The sequence below is a fragment of the Scyliorhinus canicula genome, chromosome 15, assembly GCF_902713615.1.
Source record: "Scyliorhinus canicula chromosome 15, sScyCan1.1, whole genome shotgun sequence".
NCBI lineage: Eukaryota > Metazoa > Chordata > Chondrichthyes > Carcharhiniformes > Scyliorhinidae > Scyliorhinus > Scyliorhinus canicula.
The window spans coordinates 54,656,587-54,673,927 of NC_052160.1; the positions used below are offsets into that span (position 1 = coordinate 54,656,587).

General features: G+C 46.4%; 1 protein-coding gene across 1 annotated transcript in view; it reads right to left on the bottom strand.

Annotated features, from left to right (window-relative positions):
- The window catches only part of LOC119978050 (uncharacterized protein C7orf50), a 431,834-nt gene that overhangs the window by 334,349 nt on the left and 80,144 nt on the right, over positions 1 to 17,341 (bottom strand). The gene's annotated exons all lie outside the window — the stretch shown is intronic.

The following is a 17,341-nucleotide window of genomic DNA, read 5'->3' on the forward strand; positions in this document are numbered from 1 at the left end:
ACTTTTGCATTTGTTTTCATGTGTTTTGGATGAGGGATAAATATTGATTACAGCACCGGGGAGAACTCCCCTGGTCTCTTCCAATGGTGCCATGGAAGCCTTATTGTCCACTTGAGGGGGCAGATGGCGGCTCAGTTTAGCATCACCACCAAAAGGCTGCACCCTCTTGACAATGCAGCCTTCCCCTGGATTGTGTGCTCAACTCTCTGGAGTGGAACTTAAACCCATGATTCGTAGGCGAGAGTGAGACATTGAGCCACAGTTGACACCTTTACCTGCTACGTCCGACCTGCTATAACCGTGGGTAGAACCACAGCTCAAACAGGGGACAAAATGGAAAGGAGATGCCATGGAGGCTGCATCGCAAACTTTGAAAAAATGAAACAGGAGTTTGTTGCGACACCAAGGACACATGTTCTTAATTCCAGGGTAGGAAATAGAGAATACCGGGTCACAGTGGCAGAATAACATGCCAGTCATTTAGGACTGAGGGTGAGGTAAAAATATTTTCACCCCGGAGGCTGTGCATGCTCAGTCATTAATTAAATTCAAGACCGAGCTCAATAGATTTCAGTGTACTAGGGGGTTAGCGCTGTGGAGACAGTGCAGGAAGGTGGCATTGAGCCAGAAGATCACCCATGATCTCATTGGATGGCACAGTAGGGGCAAAGAGCCAAATAGTCAAATCCAGCTCCTATTTCTTATGTTTTTGACAGAATATCACCGGAACTTATCCTTCAGCATCTTAATATGACAATGTTTCTTCGTTGTGGTATGGATTACAGCACGTTTTCTGTAACGTGCAGCACCTTTTGTGAGCCTACAAAGTGTAATGTTTGTATATATTCATGAGAGACACATGCACACACAATACCCATGCAACACGCGTGCAAGACATGTAAGGCAGAGCAGGCTGTAAAACAGCATCACTGACTTTCAGTGACACAGAATGACAGAGCAAAGAACGGATCCACTACCAAATTAGACCCATTCCCTCGCTCTTTTTCACAAAGCACGTACTTATTTCACTGTATCAATATAAAAATGCATTCAAGTGGAAAAACAGCCGAATCGTCCAAATTGCATGAATTTCAACATTTTCAGGCGATCAATTCGGAAAAGGGAAAATGTCACAATTGCACGTGTCTGTCAGTTTGGAAGACGCTTTGGGAGCAATGTTAAAACAGAAAATGCTGCCAGCCCCAAAGTTCCATGAGTTTACATAGTCAACAGCTGAGACCAGGAAGGTGATAGGTCCATACAAAGTTAGCCAATCTTGGCCAGGCAGTGATAGCAGTGTGTCAAGCGACCTTAGTGTCTAAAATGTTTAAATATTTCAATTACACGCTCAGTCTACCGGTTTATTAGTGTCCTTTTGTATTTTGTCAGTCATTCTGTTTTAACTATACTCGCAATTTGGTGTCACCCAAAAATTTTGATATTGTACTTCCGATTCCTAAATGTAAATAGTTTTTATTGACACTGAACAAAAGCGGTCCCAGTACCGATCTTGTGGAGCATCACTTCCCAACTTTTGTCAGTTTAAGTAACTACCTTTAACCCCTACTCTGTTTTCTGTTACTGGTCTTCTGACCCCACACATTGGTCATGATTGGTTATTTGTTCATGGGATGTGGGCATCGCTGGCTGGGCCAGCATTTATTGCCCATCCTTGAGGGCATTTAAGAGTCAACCTCATTGCTGTGGCTCTGGAGTCACATGTATGTAGGCCAGACCAAGTAAGGGGGACAGATTTCCTTCCCTAAAGGATATTAGTGAACCAGATGTTTTTTTTTACAACAATCAACAATGGTTTCTTGGTCACATTTTTAATTCCAAATTGTTTTGAATTCATAGAATCATAAAATATCTACAGTGCAGAAAGAGGCCATTCAGCCCATCGAGTCTACACCGACCCTTGGAAAGAGTGCCCTACCTAGGCCCACGCCTGACCCCAGTAAACCCATCTAACCTTTTATTTTTACACTAAGGGGCAATTTAGCATGGCAATCCACCTAACCTGTAAATCTTTGGACACAAGCATGGCAATCCATGCACATCATGGTGGGATTCGAACCTGGGTCCCCAAAGCATGACTTTGGGTCTCTGGATTACTAGTCCAATAATAATACCACTACGCCACAGGGCTAAATCGCTGGCTTTTAAAGCAGACCACAGCAGGCCAGCAGCAGGGTTCAATTCCCGTAACAGCCTCCCCAAACAGGCGCCGGAATGTGGCGACTAGGGGCTTTTCACAGTAACTTCATTTGAAGCCTACTTGTGACAATAAACAATTTTCATTTCATTTCATTTCAGACAAGTAGAATCTTGGGATGTTTTACCATATTAAGAGGTGCTAACATCCAAAAGGAATAGACTGAAAATGCAAGGCAGTAATATTGAACCTGTGCATAGCTTATTTACACCACGGTTGGAGTGCTGTGTATAGTTTTGGCCAACTCCAAATCAGAAACAAAGCCAGATTTGGATTTATATGGCTCTTTTCATTGTAGAAGGATATCCTGAACACTTTACAGCCAATTAAGTACTTAAGTATAGTCACTGTTGTAATTTAAGAAGGATATAAAAGGTCCAATGTTGATTCACTAAGATGTTAACAGGGATGAGAGATTGTAATGTTGAAATAAAAAATAGGCACCAAATAGGGTCAGGCACCAAACCACTGCAAAACATCAGTGGAAATCTGAAACAAAAAAATAAAAGGCTGGAAAGGCCTGAGAGGTTAATCAGCTCTGTGAACGAAACAGATAAGAAATACTAAAGAGTCCAAAGGGCTGAGATGGAGAGAACCAAGTTTGCGCCAATGTGTAGGTTCCTTCGCCGACCTCAGGCTCAGTCTAAAAATTTTCATTTTATAGCCAACGACCTCCTTTACCACCAGCTATTTCACTTGCTTTTTGATTCTTTTACACTTCTTCCCATCGCGTAAAGTATCAATTATCTCCACTAGTGCTTCCTTTCTCATGATAGGGCAGCACGGTAGCATTGTGGATAGCACAATTGCTTCACAGCTCCAGGGTCCCAGGTTCGATTCCAGCTTGGGTCACTGTCTGTGCGGAGTCTGCACATCCTCCCCGTGTGTGCGTGGGTTTCCTCCGGGTGCTCCGGTTTCCTCCCACAGTCCAAAGATGTGCAGGTTAGGTGGATTGGCCATGATAAATTGCCCTTAGTGTCCAAAATTGCCCTGAGTGTTGGATGGGGTTACTGGGTTATGGGAATAGGGTGGAGGTGTTGACCTTAGGTAGGGTGCTCTTTCCAAGAGCCGGTGCAGACTCGATGGGCTGAATGGCCTCCTTCTGCACTGTAAATTCTATGAAACTATGTGGAGTTGGACTCACCTTTTGGGCTTTAACCTGGTGTTGTAAGACCTCTTACTGTGTCCTTTCCCATGTGCGTTCCCTATTTTCTTTCTTTGCTTCTAGGTGATTAAATTCTTGATCAGTTTTCATTTTTCCACTCCCTTTGAAGGGTTACACCCTAAAATGTTTCAAAACGCTTGCGATCTCTTCTTTCTTTCCACTGCGCTTCTCCAGCATGCTATGTTTTTGTTTGAGAAGTTGGTGGCTTTCTATGGTAGAGCACAGAACGATAGTGGATGACCGAGTAAGAGTTATGTATAATGACTGGTGAAGTCAATAGTGTCCAGATTGTTTCCTCTGGCCAAGGAGCCATTAGAGGGGACAAACTTCGTAGAATCGTTACAACGCAGAAGGAGGCCATTTTGCCCATTGAACCTGCCTCCACCACGCTTCCAGGCTGTGCATTCCAGACCCTGAACCTCTCGTTGTGCGCAAAAGAATCATAACAGAAACTAAAGAGAGAGCAAGGAAAATTATTTGCACAGAAGATGGGGGTACTCTGGGATTAAAAACAGAATTAGATATTTGACTGAAAAATAAATGATAGAAAGTACAGGGAGCATGAAGGAAAATGAAAGTGAATTTGAGACTAGAGGAAAAAACCTCACGGCCAGATTCTCCGGCCTGCCAGCCACGTGTTTCTCGGCAGCAGGAGGCAGAGAGCCATTCGCTCCTGTCGCTGGGAAACCTGGGGGCATGAGTGCCCTGCCGGCAGCAAACAACAGAGAATTCCGGCCAGATGTTGGGCCACAAGATCTGTTTGTGTGTCTCTGTGGTCAGCTGCTAATCACAGCTGAATTGATAGAGAAGGTGCCAACAACTCGCATTTATCCTTTCACAGCATTACAGAATCGTTACAGCGCAGAAAGGGGTGATTCAGTCCATCATGTCTACACTAGCTCTCCAAATGAGCAAATATACCTGGTGCCATTTCCCTATCTTCTCCCCGCACTCTTCCTTCTCAGATAATATAGAGTCATAGATGTTTACAGCATGGAAACATCCCTTCGGCTCAGCTTGTCCATGCTGCCCAGTTTCTATCACTAAGCTAGTCCCACTTGCCTGCATTTGGCCGATATCTCTCTAATACCCATCCTGCCCATGTAGCTGTCTAACTGCTTTTTAAAAGACAAACACGTACCCGCCTCTACCACTGCCTCTGGCAGCCCGTTCCAGATGCTCACTACCCTCAATTTAATTCCTTTTTCAATGTCTCAATTGAATCTGCCTCAGCCACACTCTCAACATCCAGTCCTGGTACCTTATCAACTTTTAGCACAGATGGCCTATCCAATTCTGCCTCTTTCTCAATCTTAAACCCTTCTAGTGTCTGAATTACCTCCTCTTTCACCAAGGCCTGAATAACATCATCTTCCTTGGTAAAGACAGATAGAAAGTATAAATTTAATACCTCAGCTGTGCCCTCTGCCCTCGTGTGTAAATCTACTTTTTGCTCCCTAATCGGCCCTACTCCCCCTCTTATCATCCTTTTACAATTTATATGCCTAAAGACGACTTTAGGATTCCTCCTTATGTTGGCTGCCAGTCTCTTTTCATACTCCCCCCTTCTTTCTCTTATTTGCTTTTTCACCTCCCCTCTGAACCATCTATAGTCAGCCTGGTGCTCAATTATATTTTTGACCTGAAGCATATGGGTGCGATTCAGCTGACGTCAAACCAAGTCCGCTGTCAGGTGCGTTTAGTGGGGTGTTTCTCGGCGACTGCAGCGACAACGAACATCCCGCTATCCAATTGCACTTTGCCGTTTTTAAAAAAAATAATTTTTATTGGAATTTTTTGAAAAATATATATCAACAAAACAATAATAACAATAACAATAATAGTAATAAACACCCCCTGGCACCCGTAACAACGCATATAACAAACCCCCCCACCCCAATAAACAACAAAATAAATTAACAATAAGCAAATTAACTTAAACATTATACCCCTAAACCCCCCCCTTTTCCCCCCCTCCCCCCCCGGGTTGCTGCTGCTGCTGACCTAGTACCTTATCGTTGAGCCAGAAAGACGAGGAAAGGCTGCCACCTCCTAAAGAACCCTTGTACCGACCCCCTCAGGGCGAATTTGACCCTCTCCAGCTGAATGAATCCGCCATGTAATTAATCCAGGTCTCCACGCTCGGAGGTCTCGCATCTTTCCACTGCAGCAAGATCCTCCGCCGAGCTACTAGGGACGCAAAGGCCAAGACATCGGCCTCTTTCGCCTCCTGCACTCCGGGCTCCACCCCAACCCAAAATATCGCGAGTCCCCAGCCTGGCTTGACCCTGGATCCCACCACCCTCGACACCGTCCTCACCACCCCCTTCCAAAACTCCTCCAGTGCCGGGCATGCCCAGAACATATGGGCATGGTTCGCTGGCCTCCCCGAACATCTGACGCACGTGTCTTCGCCCCCAAAGAACCTACTCATCCTAGATCCGGACATGTGGGCCCGGTGCAGCACCTTGAACTGGATGAGACTAAGCCTCGCACATGAAGAGGAGGAGTTCACCCTCTCCAGGGCGTCCGCCCATGTCCCCTCCTCAATCTCCTCCCCAGCTCCACCTCCCACTTAGCCTTCAGCTCCTCTACCGACGCCTCCCCCACCACCTGCATTACCTGGTAGATGTCAGACACCTTCCCATCCCCGACCCACAGCCCCGAAAGCACCCTATCCCTTACCCCCCGCGGGGGCAGCAAAGGGAACCCCTCCACCTGTCGCCTAGCAAACGCCTTGACCTGAAGGTACCTGAACATATTCCCCGGGGGGCTTTGCCGTTTTTTTAAGCCTCAGGGAGTGTCTCTCCTCCACTTAAGAGTGATTTCTTGCTGGTGAGCTTTAAAGGCTGCTCGTGGATCGGGGCACCGTTTGATCGGCAGCCCCAATCCTTCCCCACCCCAACCCCTTTCAGGACCTCCCCACTTTAATGACCTCCCTCCCTCACCTCTGGCAGTGCCACCCAGGCACATTGGCACTGTGATGGTGCCCAAGTGACACCCGGCCACCCGGGGGTTTCCAATGGCCTAGGAGACTCCCCCAGGTGCCGTTATGCCTGCTCCACATTTGTGTGAACTCAACGGCTGCCCTGACGAGGTCTCCCCGTTGCAGCCATTGAATACTGGGCACCAGGTGAATCCATTAGACTCGTATAGATATTCAGATCTGGATGTTGCCCAGCGAGAGCCAGATCCAGATCGCGTCGGGGGAGCGAGTCGCGTGATTCTCGATCAACCTGGTGTCCGGCAAGGAGCTCGATTTGGGGCTCTTGCACGATTCACCCATTGCACCCATACCAGGCTTAATGGTGCCGCTGAATCGCGCCCTACATTATTCATTATCATCTCCTTTTTCATCCAGCGAACTCTGGATCTGTCTGCCCTCCCTTTACCTTTCGAGGGAATTGAGCTTTCGAGGAAATTAAACTTGATTGTACCTGAACTATTTGACTTCAATTTATTCAACTCAGATTCGTTCTTGGTGCACGGAAGTTGGTTTTCACCCATTATGTTAATTATTCTTACTCTGGATTGTTCTTTGTCCTTTACCAAAGTCTGCCTAAACATTATGATACAATGATCATTTTCCCCAAAATGTGCTGCTGATACTTGATCCACCTCATCCCCAAAGAACCAGGAATAGCAATCTCCTCTTCTCAGTGAACTGAAAACATACTGGTGAAGAAACATTTCCTAAACATACTTTAGGAACTCTTGCCACTCTCTGCCCTTTGCAGTACTACTATCCCAGTCTGTATTTGAGTAAAGTCCCCCATTATAACTAGCCTATAATGATTGCACCTTTCTGCAATTTCCTTGCAAATTTGCTCCTGTAATATCCTACCCACTAGATGGTGACTTGTGAACAACACCAAACAGTGTAATTACACCTTTTTTTGTTCCTGAGCTCTAACTAAATAGATCCTGCCCTTGGTCCCTCTGGGAAGTCCTCTTTCTCCAACACTACAGTGCTCTCCTCAATCAATACTGCCAGCCCTTCTCCTTTTGCACCTTTCCTATCTTTCCTGAACACCTGGTATCTAAGAATATTTAATCCAGTCTTGTACCTCTTTGAACCAGGTCTCTGTTGTAGCCACCACATCATGTTTCCACATGGTGATCTGCACCGGTAGCTCATCCATCTTATTTACCATATTCTGTGCATTCACATACAAGCTCACTACACCTGAATCAGACTTTAGTACTTTCTCCTTATTCTGATCTTACCGATCAGCTTACTATTCTTTATTTTAGAGCTATCAGTCTCTCCCAATATTCTGTGCACTTTAGTCTTCCCTTCTGATTTTACCTTCTGGTTCCCATACCGTAACAAGGTAGCTTAACCCCTACCTCCCCAGTAGCACTAGCAAACCACCCAGTAAGGAACACAGTCCTGGCTCTGTTTAGGGGCAACAGGTCCAGAGCAGGTCCTAATGTCCCAAGAAGCTACAGTCCTTCCCCCCCCCCTCCCCCTCCCCCCTCCTGCACCATCTCTCCAGCTGCACAAGTCATCCACGTTATCCTCCTATTTCTATTTGTGCATGGTACTGGGAGTAATCGAGAGATAACCATTTTGAGGTCCTGCTTGCTAATTTCCTTCCCAGCTCCCTAAATTCTGACTGCAGGACCACATCCCTATGCCCTTCGTACAATTGTAGGCCACGAGTGCTGGCCATCCCCTCTCAGGGTGCTCTGTCGCCCTGACATCCTTGACCCTAGCATCAGAGAGGCAACATGCCATCCTAGATTCATGACAGTGACCACAGAAACACCAATCCATTCCCCGAATGATTGAATCACCTAGGGCAGTGGTTAGCACTGGGACTATGGCGCTGAGGACCCGGGTTCGAATCCCGACCCTGGGTCGCTGTCCGTGTGGAGTTTGCACATTCTCCCCATGTCTGCGTGGGTTTCACCCCCACAACCCAAAGATGTGCAGGTGAGGTAGATTGGGCACACTAAATTGCCCCTTAATTGGAAAAAAAATAATTGGGTACTCTAAGTTATAAAAAAATGATTGAATCACCTATCACTAATGTTCTTCCAGTCTTCCTTGTACCTCCCCATACAGCTGAGCCTCCAGGTTGCCATGGTTCTGACTACTCCCCAGATTAACCATCACGATCATCAGTATTCAGAATTGGATACTGATTGAAGAGTGGGATGCTCCTGAAGTACCTCCCTGTTCATCCATGAAGCTCTCAACTTCAGGCACAGTTCTGAAACCTCTATTTCTGGCCCTTATGCATCCCCAATTCCCTACATCCTGCATCAAGCTGCTATCACAGATGGCACTTCCTGCACAAATGGTTGTCTAGGACACGGAAAGCATCCTTGACTTCCCACTTAGCACAGGATGTACGTTCAAGAGGTCAGAGCCCTGCCAATCCTCCAGTTATTAATTAACCTTGCGACTGTCAATAAACTTTCCCAATATTAATATACCAATACTTTACCATAGTAAAACATCATGGTTCTCCACAAAATATCCATCGTACTAAATTTGACACCGAATTAAGAAGGAAACAGGTTCAAAGATGATTGGCCATAAAGGAATGTGTTAACTAAGGGGTGTCGCAAAAGAATAATCATTAAGTGCATTTTCCACAAGGAAGGAATAGAGCGAAAGATCCAAGTGGGTGCTGTCACAACATCACACTTAAAAATCCTCAGGGCAGTCAGAATCAGAACGGAGGGGTCGGTAATCAGACTCCCTTCTCACTTACCCACGGGAGATTCTCGACGTGGGAGAACAGCAAAAGAAACCGGGTGGAACTATTCTTCCAAAGGATGTCAGATTAACTATAATTAAAAGATTATTGCAGCGGGCCAATGGATCAGTAACAAGGGAAGACACAAGTCTAGGCTTAGCACCAGAAGTTTAGAGTCAAGCCGGAGAAAATCTTTTCAAAGATCAACGGGCAAGGAAATGGGATTAGAGTCAATGGCTCTGATAAATAGAGTGTACTGGCAGAATGATTCAAACAACTTTCTTCTATAGTGAAATTTAAATTAACGGCTGCAAAATTAAGAGGCCACTTGAGAGCTCTCAACATGATCTTAGTACACCTATCTCCAGGTTTTGGGAAACCAGGGATTCGTGAAAAGAAAACAATATGCGTCCTTCCAGAAAACTGGCAATCCACCAAAAAATCTTCTGATTTTGTACGTCTTACAATGTTAACAAAAATATGCAACACTGTTGTTTCCAATGGCAGACAGGTCTACCAACAGGCACCCCCACCTCGGAGCAAAGAAGCTTGCCAATTCCTTGGGAAGTAACCACTATTGTCCCCACTGACTACACCTGCAGGAAGTGCATCCAACTCCAGCTCCTTGGAGATCGCGTTAGGGAACTGGAGCTGGAGCTGGATGAACTTCGGATCATCCGGGAGGCACAGGGGGTGATAGAGAGGAGTTACAGGGAAGTAGCCACACCCAAAGTTTAGGACAAGAATAGCTGGGTTACAGTCAGGGGAAGGAAAGGGAACAGGCAGACAGTGCAGGGATCCCTTGTGGCCGTTCCGCTTCAAAACAAGTATATCATTTTGGATGCTGTTTGTGGAGGAGAGGGGTTATCTACCAGGGGAAGGCCATAGCGGCCAGGTCTCTGGCACTGAGTCTGGCTCTGTGGTTCAGAAGGGAAGGGGGAGAATAGAAAAGCGATAGTGATAGGAGATTCAATGGTTAGGGTAACGGATAGGAGATTCTGTGGTCACGGAAGGTATGTTGCCTCCCGAGTGCCAGGGTCAGGGATGTCTTGGATCCAGTTTACTGGATTCTTAAGGGGTAGGGTAGCAACCAGAAGTCGTGGTGCACATTGGCACCACTGACATAGCTAAGAAAGGGGATGAGGATCTAAAAAGTGATTTTAGGGAGTTAGGTTGGAAGCTAAAGAGCAAGGCGAGCAGAGTAGTAATCTCAAGATTGCTACCAGTGCCACGTGCTAGTGAGGCAAGGAACAGAGAGCGAGTGCAGCTGAAGGTCAAGGAGGTGGAACCTGTACATGAAGGACGGATTGCACCTAAACTGGAGGGGCACCAATACCCTGAGCGGGAGGTTTCCTAGAGCTCTTCGGGAAGGTTTAAACTAGTTTTGCAGGGGGATGGGAACCAGAGCTATGGATCAACGGATAGGGTAGCTGTTGAACAGGCAGAAATAGCATGCAGCAAGTCTGGAGGAAGGATAGACAGTTGATAGGGCAAAGTGCACTCAGTGGAATGGGCTAAAGTGTGTCTGTTTCAATGCAAGGAGTGTCAGGTATAAGGGAGATAAACTTAAAGCATGGATCAGTACTTGGAACTACGATGTTGTAGCCTTCATGGAGACATGATTTCACAGGAACAGGAATGGTTGTTAGACATTCCGGGGTTTAGATGTTTTAAGAAGAATAGGGAGGGAGGTAAAAGAGGAGAAGGAGAAGCACTGTTATATAGAGAGTGCATCACAGTTTCAGAAAATGAGGTAGTCAAGGAGGGTTTGTCTACTGAGTTAGTATGGGTGGAAGTCAGAAACAAGAAAGGAGCAGTCACTTTATTGGGAGAGCAGAGAGATGAAGGAACAGATTGGGCGGCAGATCTTGGAAAGGTGCAGAAGTAACAGAGTTGTTGGCATGGGTGACTTCAACTTCCCTAATATTGACTGGAACCTCCTTAGTGCAAATGGTTTGGATGGAGCAGATTTTGTCAGGTGTGTCCAGGAAGGATTCCTGACTCAATATGTAGATAGGCCGACTAGGGGGGAGGCCATATTGGACTTGGTGCTTGGCAACGAACCATGCCAGGTGTCAGATATCATGGTGGGAGAGCATTTTGTTGACAGTGACCACAACTCCTTGACCTTCACCATAGTCATGGAGAGGGACAGGAACAGACAGTATGGGAATGTATCTAATTGGGGGAGGGTAAATTATACTGCTATTAGACAGGAGCCGAGAAGCATAATTTGGGAACCCGATGTTCTCAGGGAAATGCACAACAGTAATGTGGGGGTTGTTTAAGGAGCACTTGCTGCGAGTGCTGGATATTTTTGTCCCACTGAGACAAGGAAGGGATGGTAAGGTGAAGGAACCTTGGATGACAAGAGAAGTGGAGCTTCTAGTCAAGAGGAAGAAGGAAGCTGAGGTAAAGCTGAGGAAGCAAGGATCTGGCATGGCTGTAGAGGGTTACAAGGTGGGCAGGAAGGAACTCAAAAATGGACTGGGTAGAACTAGAAGGGGGCATGAAAAAGCCCTGGCGGGAAGGATTAGGGAAAACCCCAAGGCGTTCTACACTTATGTGAGAAATAAGAGGATGATCAGAGTGAGAGTAGGGCTGATCAGGGATAGTGGAGGGAACTTGTGTCCAGAGTCTGAGGAGGTAGGGGTGGCCCTAAATGAATATTTTGCTTCAGTATTCACTGGAGAGATCGATCTTGTTGTTCGTGAGAACTGCATGAACCAGGTTAATAGGCTGGAACAGGTCGATATTAAGAAGGAGGATGTGCTGGAAATTTTGAAAAGCATCAGGATAGATAAGCCCCCGGGCCAGAAGGGATATACCCAAGGTTACTACAGGAAGCGAGGGAGGAGATTGCTGTACCGTTGGCGATTATCTTTGCGTCCTCACTCTCCACAGGAGTAGTAACGGATGATTGGAGGGAGGTGAATTTTGTTCCCCTGTTCAAGAAAGGGATAGGGTTATCCCTGGGAATTACAGACCAGTCAGTCTTACGTCTGTGGTGAGCAAAATACCGAAAGGATTCTGAGAGATAGGATTTATGATTATTTTAAAGATAGTCAGCATGGCTTTGTGAGGGGCAGGTCATGCCTCACAAGCCTCATTGAATTCTTTGAGGATGTGACGAGACACATTGGTGATCGTCGGGCAGTGGATGTGGTGTATATGGATTTCACTAAGGCATTTGATAAGGTTCCCCATGATAGGCTCATTCACAAAGTCAGGGGGCATGGGATACAGGGAAATTGGCTTTCTGGATACAGAATTGGCTGGCCGAAAGAAGACAGCGAGTGGGAGTGAATTGAAAGTATTCTACCTGGAGGTCCGTGACCAGGGGTGTCCAGCAGGGATCTGTTCTGGGACCTCTGCTCTTTGTGGTTTTTATAAAGAACTTTGATGAGGAAGTGGAAGGGTGGGTTAGTAAGTTTGCCGATAATACGAAGATTGGTGGAGTTGTAGATAGTGTCTAGGGCTATTGCAGGTTACAACAGGACATTGACAGGATGCAGAGCTGGACTGAGAAGTGGCAGATGAAGTTCAACCTAGATAAATGTGAAGTGATTCATTTCGGAAGGTCAAATTTGAATGCTGATCGGGGCAGCACGGTGGCCTAGTGGTTAGCACAACCGCCTCACGGCGCTGAGGTCCCAGGTTCGATCCCGGCTCTGGGTCACTGTCCGTGTGGAGTTTGCACATTCTCCCCGTGTCTGCGTGGGTTTCGCCCCCACAACCCAAAAATGTGCAGAGTAGGTGGATTGGCCACGCTAAATTGCCCCTTAATTGGAAAAAATAATTGGCTAATCTAAATTTATTTAAAAAAAAAAAAAAAAATTTGAATGCTGAATACAGGGATAAAGGCAGGATTCTTGGAAGTTTGTAGGAACAGAGGGATCTTGGGGTCATAGATCCCTGAAAGTTGCCACCCAGGTTGATGGGTTGTTAAGAAGGCATATGGTGTGTTAGCTTTCATTAACAGGGGGATTGAGTTTAAGAGCCATAAAGTTTTGCTGCAACTTTATAAAACCCTAGTTAGACCACACTTGGAATATTGTGTCCAGTTCTGGTCGCCTCATTATAGGAAGGATGTGGATGCTTTGGAGAGGATACAGAGGAGATTTACCAGGATGCTGCCTGGACTGGAGGGCATATCTTATGAAGAAAGATTGAGGGAGCTCGGGCTATTCTCACTGGAGCGAAGAAGGCAGAGAGGTGACTGATAGAGGTGTACAAGGTGATGAGAGGCATGGATAGAGTGGATAGCCAGAGATTTTACCCCAGGGCGGAAATGGTAGGTTCTTTACACAGAGAGTGGTGGGTGCGTGGAGTCTGCCAGCGTGGAGACTGCCAGCGGAAGTGGTGGAGTCAGAGTCATTAGGGACATTTAAGCTCTTGGACAGGCACATGGACAGCAGTAAATTGAAGGGGTGCAGGTTAGGTTGATCTTAGATTAGGATCAATGGTTGGCACAACATCGTGGGCCGAAGGGCCTGTACGGTGCTGTACTGTTCTATGTTCGAACCATTTGCTTCACACACTGCGAAAGTCCACAAAAACTCTAATCATTTTTGTTCCCCTGGAGTATTCTACCTGGAGGTCCATGACCAGGGGTGTCCAGCAGGGATCTGTTCTGGGACCTCTTAGAAGTTTAACAAAAATGCAGTTTTCATAAAATGTCACTGTTGGTAATCTGTGGCGAGTCATACTGACTCAAAACGTTAAGGGCGCGATCCTCCGCCCCCCCCCCCCCCCCCATGCCGGGTGGGAGAATAGCGGGAGGGCCTCCCAACATTTTTCACGCCCTCCCGCAAATCTCCCCCCCCCCCCACGCCCGAATCGCCGTTTTTTACGGCGAGCGGCGATTCTCCGAGGCCGATGGGACGAGCGGCCGGGCCTTCACGCCCGTTTCAACGTGGCAGCAAACGCACCTGCTCGCTGCCGTCGTGAAACGGGCGGCAGATGCCCGTTTGGGGCATCTGGGGGCCCGATCGCGGGACGTGCGTCCGTAACGGACGAACTCTTTTCCCTCCGCCGCCCCGCAAGATCAAGCCACCACATCTTGCGGGGCGGCTGAGGGAAAAGACGGGAACTGCGCATGCGCGGGTTGGCGTTGTCCAACCTGCGCATGCGTGGCCGACGTCATCGGCCGTGTCAGCCGGCGTGACGCTTGACGTGCGGCCTTGACGACGCGCTGCCGTGACGCACGGGGCCGCGCTCCTAGCCCCGCCCGGGGGGGAGAATCAGCCCCGGAAGTGGGCGTGAAGGCTGCCATGGGTCACGGCCTGTCCCACGGCAGCCTTTACGATTCTCCGCATTTGCGGAGAATCTCGCCCTAAGTGTTTCTCTCTCCACAGCTGCTGCCAGGCCTGCTGAGGTCTTCCAGCATTTTCTGTTTTATTGTGGATTTCCAGCATCCGCAGTACTTCACTCTCAATATACCACTGATAATCTGACAGACTAATGTTGATCCATGTCACAAATATGTGTATATTTAAATTGCTGCTTCAAGTTCATTTTCAACACAGCCGTTTGTGCAACTTTTTTTTAAAAACTGACAACAGATTATTGGTGAACTGAATTGGCATCAGTGTTATCACACACAGCAAATAAAAATACAATCCCAATCAGCTCACATTTACAATTTTAAAAAAATACTTCCATAAACTACAAAACACACACAGCCTGAATCCGCTGGAAAAAAGGGGCAGAGGTCAAAGCTGGCCAAAGGAAAGTTTAGGACAGATGTTAGGAAGAACATTCGGACTTCTTTTAAATGGCACAATACATAAAGTAATTTCCTTCTGTTCCAAAGCAGCTGGTGAAATAAATCTTGGATGCTTGATCCTGAAGGCAGGGTGAAACTACATTTTAGGTACAAACTGTACTTTTTATTTCTCTGCCACTACTCTTTGGTCCTTATCGTGCTGTCAGGCCTACTCAACAAACCAAATAGGTCAAAGATTTATATTTATTTTTAAGATATAAAGAGCTCAATCTAGCAGCCCCATATCCCGTAATGGCCGTTGTGGGGGTCGATGCATACGGGGGGGGGAGAGCCAGGTTTCCAGCCTGTTAATCATATGGAAATGGATGCTGAATCAGTGATTCGCAACCTCCCGTCGGCATGGGGCAGCTAGAGCACTGAGGCTGTCGACTAGAGGGTCGGACCATCACCACAGTGTGATTATTTTTTCCTTCGATGTTCCATTCTCCACCCGATCGAGAATCCTGATACAGGATTAAAAAAATAGGAGCAGGAGTAGGCCATTCAGCCCTTTGAGCATGCTCTCCCATTCAATGAGATTCTGGCTGATCTTCTACTTCAACATTAATTTCCTGCACTATCCTCCCATCCCTTATCTTTTTGCTGTGTAGAAATCTAGCGATCTCAGTCTTGAACAGACTCGAGGACTGAACCTCCACAGTCCACTGGGTCAGCAATGTCCTAGAATTCAACACCTTTTGCTTAGCCCAGGGTCTGGAATCTCCGTTCTGGAGCTGATGTGCTCCAGCCAGTGGAGAATGGCTACTGGTCTCGCTCGGCTGGCACTAGGAACGGGGCCTGGTTTGCGAGTCTCTCCCCTTCACTGTGCTAATTTATGCATGAGGGAGAGCGCGCCGGTTTCCACGGGAATCCCGTTATTGGGCCGTCATTTTGAGCAGGCAGTCTGATACCGAGGTCCACGAAGCCCCCCCCCCCCCCCCCCAACCAACCCTCCACAACGCAAATCCTGCCCCCCTCCCCCCGACAAGAAGGGGTATCGCCCCCACCACCACGTAATAACGGGTCATCCCCCACAGCAGGTACTCATGAGGGTGAACCGACACATCCCCCCTCCCAATTAAAGACCCCACCAATCAGAGACCTGACCCGCATCAGAATTCTCGGAATCCTCATACTGCCGTTGGGCAATGGAGAATCCACTCCCAGGCACAGTGGATGCCTTTCGGTCAGCTTCAACCCGGTCTGCACACCTCTTTTCAAACCATTTCCTCATCAAACACAAATTAGAGCAATTTTTATTGAAATTACAGTGTTTGTGTTGCGTTCAGTCAGCGTGGAGCTTATAACTGACAATTGTAAGTGTGAAGTATTATCATTTATTGGAAAAGTAAGGGTGTTGCAGGTCAGTAAGGTCATAACAAAAATAAACCAGTCACATGGAATTATTTCTGGAGGAATAGAATTGAAATGTAGAGAATGTATGCTTAAATTGTATTGAATTTTAGACCACACGTTGTGCACTGTGTACGGTTCTGGTTGCCATATTATAAAATTAATGTAAAGGCACTGGATAAGGCGGAAAGAATATTTGCAAAGGATGATGCCAGATGTTGAAAAACAAAGGGTTCTTTGCCTGCTCTGTCCCAATAATTTTTTTTAAAATCACAATTTATGTTTAAAGATAAATCAGGAAGAATGTATTGTGTTATACGAAAGCCCATGTGCGGGAAGGGCAAACAGGATTGTAGCTTCTCATTTTCAACTTTTCTTTTTTCTGTATTTAACTAATTGGTAAATACATTGTTCGCGAATTAATATGAATTTATTCATTTACAAAATGACAATGGAATTGGGGAATGACTTCAAAACTTCACTCTAAAGAATCACCTGGTGATAGAACCTATAATTACAGTGTGACAGTTGACATAGCAAACTTTTTAAATATAAATTTAGTGTACCCAATTAATTGTTTTCCAATTAAGGGGCAATTTAGCGTGTTCAATCCACCTGCACATCTTTGGGTTGTGAGGGCGAAACCCACGCAAACACGGGGAGAATGTGCAAACTCCACACGGACAGTGACCCAGAGCCGGGATCGAACCTGGGACCTCGACGCCGTGAGGCAACAGGGCTAACCCACTGCGCCACCGTGTTGCCCGACATAGAAAACTAAATGAGAATGATTGGAGTAACGTTTTACAATAATGAATGCTGACAGAAAGGTTTGACCAGAAAACCTGACATGGCAAAATAATTTAACGTTATGACAGTACAGGAATACATTATAATTTATACGAGAATAGCAAGCCCACCATTAAAGGAGAAGAATAAATAAACTAAGATACCTTCGATAAAACGTCACTTATTAGCCTATCTTTAACTCAAAACGATGCACATTTTCAACATTCATGTTTTCTGTTGGCCTCTTAACAGTAATAAATGTGGTTACGACCATTAAAAAATATTTACATGTCCAACTAAATTGTTGACAACCCTGCTTTTTTATCTTAATGTAAATGACA